This window comes from Gymnogyps californianus, chromosome 2 (assembly GCF_018139145.2).
Source record: "Gymnogyps californianus isolate 813 chromosome 2, ASM1813914v2, whole genome shotgun sequence".
Classification (NCBI taxonomy): Eukaryota; Metazoa; Chordata; class Aves; order Accipitriformes; family Cathartidae; genus Gymnogyps; species Gymnogyps californianus.
The window spans coordinates 65,007,339-65,010,935 of record NC_059472.1 but is presented as its reverse complement, the minus strand read 5'-3'; positions in this window follow the sequence as shown (position 1 = coordinate 65,010,935).

The following is a 3,597-nucleotide window of genomic DNA, read 5'->3' as shown; positions in this document are numbered from 1 at the left end:
GTGCAGTTCAGAAAAAGGGTAAACACCTCTATGCAAAACCCCAGTGCTGGCTGGCATTCTGGCAAGGCTTTCTCCAGCCTTAATCTCTATCTGCCTGCTCTTGCCTGTCTGCATGAGGAGAATACATAATGAGTCAGTGGGATCTGCATCTCCTCTTGCGCTGTGTTGTGAAGAGTGCTGAGGAACATATGGATACCTGGTACCCCTCTGTCCTCATTAAGTTACTATGTATTAGCACTTCCAGGGTACTAGGGGAATACTTTTCTGCCCAGTATTCTGTCATACGTCTTCTTTTAAATTATTAAGTCCTGTTGTTCTTGCTCAAGGACTTTTATAAGCTGTAGGAGAATGCTGCTGCTAAACTTTAAAATCCTTAAAAAACCCAAGTTTTTTCTGGGAGCAGTCAAATTAACAAAGCTTGATTTGTGAAGAGTTGTGCAACTGCATCTTCAGGGATCTAACAGACTCTAAGCTGTTTCCATGGTAGGGTTATTCATAATGGAGCTCTCCCATTTCTACTGTACATTTTTTAATGCTTAAAAAGTTCATATCCATCCTTTGCCTTACTGGAAAAATATTTCCACAGGGACAATGGTGAAACACTGGAACAGGTTGCTCAGAGAAGCTATGGAGTGTCAGTCCACAGAGACGTTGCGCTCTTGACTGGACAAGTTCCTGAGCAAGCTTAGCTGGCCCATTTTGAGAAAGGGGTTTGACCAGGTGATCTCCAGGGGTCTTTTCCAACCTAAATTACTCCATGTTTCTACATAAACAATGGAGTCTTGTTTATACATTCCCATCTATTTTTGTGGCACTACTATGCTGCACCTATATGCCATTGAATTGGGTTGAAATTGGCAAAAGGAAATCAAAGGTTATAAGAAGATGATATATACCATAATCACATAACCCTTATTTCCTTGCAAAGCTGGACTGCACATGAAAAGAAAGAAAAGCAGTTTTGTCTGAATAACAGGTTCAAAAATTGCAGAGGTACAAAATGTTGTAACTTACAGGTACATTTTTAAAAAATGTATTACTTAATATCAGGCTTTGAATGAAATTTGGTTTCTATACAGATTTTTAATTACTAGATTCATTAATCTAGCATCTATATTAATATATTAGTCTATATTAATTCTTAGAGTGACAAAAACTCAAATTCTCAGGCAAATTCTGACCTCTGCAACACTGAAATAAATTGCTGAATTAATATCAAACTAAACAAGAGTAGAATTTATCCCACTGATTCAAAGAAGTTATTCTGAATGTTACCATACTTGACTATTTCCATACAGATTTGTAAGAAAATTATATCTTAAAACATAAACTATATCTATGCAGTGAAGAGAGCTGTGCCTAAGAAGCCAGAAGAGAAACCATAGCAGGGTTTTTTTCATGTAATCAAATGATTATTTGTGTTATTTTGTAGACACCACAACTATATTCTCTTACTTTCTAGTTTTTATCATTTTATTCATGAGATACAGGATACACAAGATTAGAGAAGACTCTCGGGCACATGAAGGCTTATTAATTTGATGGACATCACTGATGTCATGAACCACAGGAGTGAAGACTGAGCAAACTTGAAACATAAAATGTGTTCAGTCTGCACAGGACAAAAAGATCTCAGGTGGAACACTCTAAGTGTTATTTGTTTATAAATCTAAAAACTCTACAAAATTGCATGAGAGTTTAGGTCTTCTAGATTAGTGAGATTGGTGATAATGCAGAAAGTGAGAACACACATCTTTAATCAAACTCCAGAAATTAATTTAGTTGTAAAACAACCATTCTTTTGGAAAGATCTCAATTCTTTCTAGAATAGAAACAGCAGAACAAACCAGTCTCTGCTAGCATGGCGAATGCTGCATTGGTGTCATCTGGTGGATGTTTGACATGGTATCCATGCTAAACAAAGCAGGAACCAGCCAAAAATCATATTTTGGGAAGAGAAGCATTACACCCTTTTCTTTACCATTTTCTCCGTCCTTGCAAAGGAAACACTAGAAATAAAGTGTTTCTAAATCAACCCCCTAAGACCCGTTTCCATGCTATTCTAAAGATCCTAGATTTGTGATTCTGTTGAGACTTACTGAAATGCCTCTCTCTCCAGATGAATTAAGCAAAAGCATTAATTGTTTTATAACTTTATACATACTTGAGAAAAAAGCAAAGATTTTGGAAAAGTTCTCCAACTGGTGTAAACTGGTTTGCATCCTTTGATTTCTGAATTCATATCCAGTAAAATTGTACATGGGTTTAGTGCTATCAAATAGTCCCATTGGAAACAGCAGGATTACTATATAATGTAGCACTGTGGTACACTCTGAAGGTGTCAGTATCTGGCCTAAGTATCCAAAGTAGTAGTATAATCTATAGTTATGATAAAATAAACATGTCTTCTGGGCCTGAAGCATGGACCTAGCTTGTCTGTGTTTACTGCAGCTCCCTGTGAATCGAAGTAGATTTACTTTTGTTTGTAGAAATCCAGCTTTGGGAAAAGTTGGTACACTTGGTGCTTGTGATGATTGCTCTACCTTGAGCTGTTAATAGCACCCAATAAGATACTTGTGTCCCTGCCAGCAATTGCAAGGTGGATGGTAAGGATGCAGAGAAACCATCATTTGGCTAGTTAAGCACCTTTAATGTTGCTTTTGCTCCACTTCTGGCACAGAGTTTCTGTGGCCAGGCTCCAAATCCTTCTCAGACTTCTAGCCCATATGAAGTATACTACAAACAGAAATATTTATATAGTGTCTTCTAGCGTTGCTCAAGGTAACTCAGATTACCATAAGAAGGAGACTATTGTTGCTCATTTTCACAGTTTCCATGCCTGTGCTAGATGACAGCCCTCCCCCTATTTTGGCAGTCTGCATGATTTTCAGGCTCAGATGCCAGCCTCGTATACATAATATATAATAATCTGCTCCCACTAAAACAAGCAATATTTGTCCAGCATTTATGGTGGTAGGTAGGTGTTGGGGTTTATATCTGACTCTGACTCTGTGTTTGGGAAAATCAAGTCACTGCTATAGAGCAGGATGTATTAAGCTCTTAAATACGTCTAAATTTCTGGAGTCTGTTCTGATTACCACAAACTAGGGAGGAAGGATGGAAAAGAAAAGTACTCAGTCACAGTTGACTAAGTTGGTTGGGAAAAATGGTAATTTTTTAAACGAGACATTCATTGGCATGAGACTATGGCTGAAGTACATGCCCTTTAAAAGGGTTCCTTGCTACACCAAAATTGCTAGGAAACTTGCTCCTTGGTCACTGTGCAACACACCACCGCAGTGTCCTTCAGCTCCAGGTGCAGCTGGTTAGAGGGTCACTGACTAGCTGCCCATGACAGATGAAGTCCCAGAGTGGACGTGTGGGATGCAAGAGGCTAGTGAGCGAGTCTCATACCCAAAGCGTAAGTCTTCCTATTTCCAAAGGCCAAATAGTAGTGTTGTGTAGAAATTCCCTTGAACAACTGCAGAGGTTCCACCCATACGGATGAGGAATGCAATCTCTGTCTCTAGCCAGAGAGGCAGTTTTACAGCTCTGTGAAAATCCCTGTTGTAGCTAACTGACTGCCTGCAGCTGCTT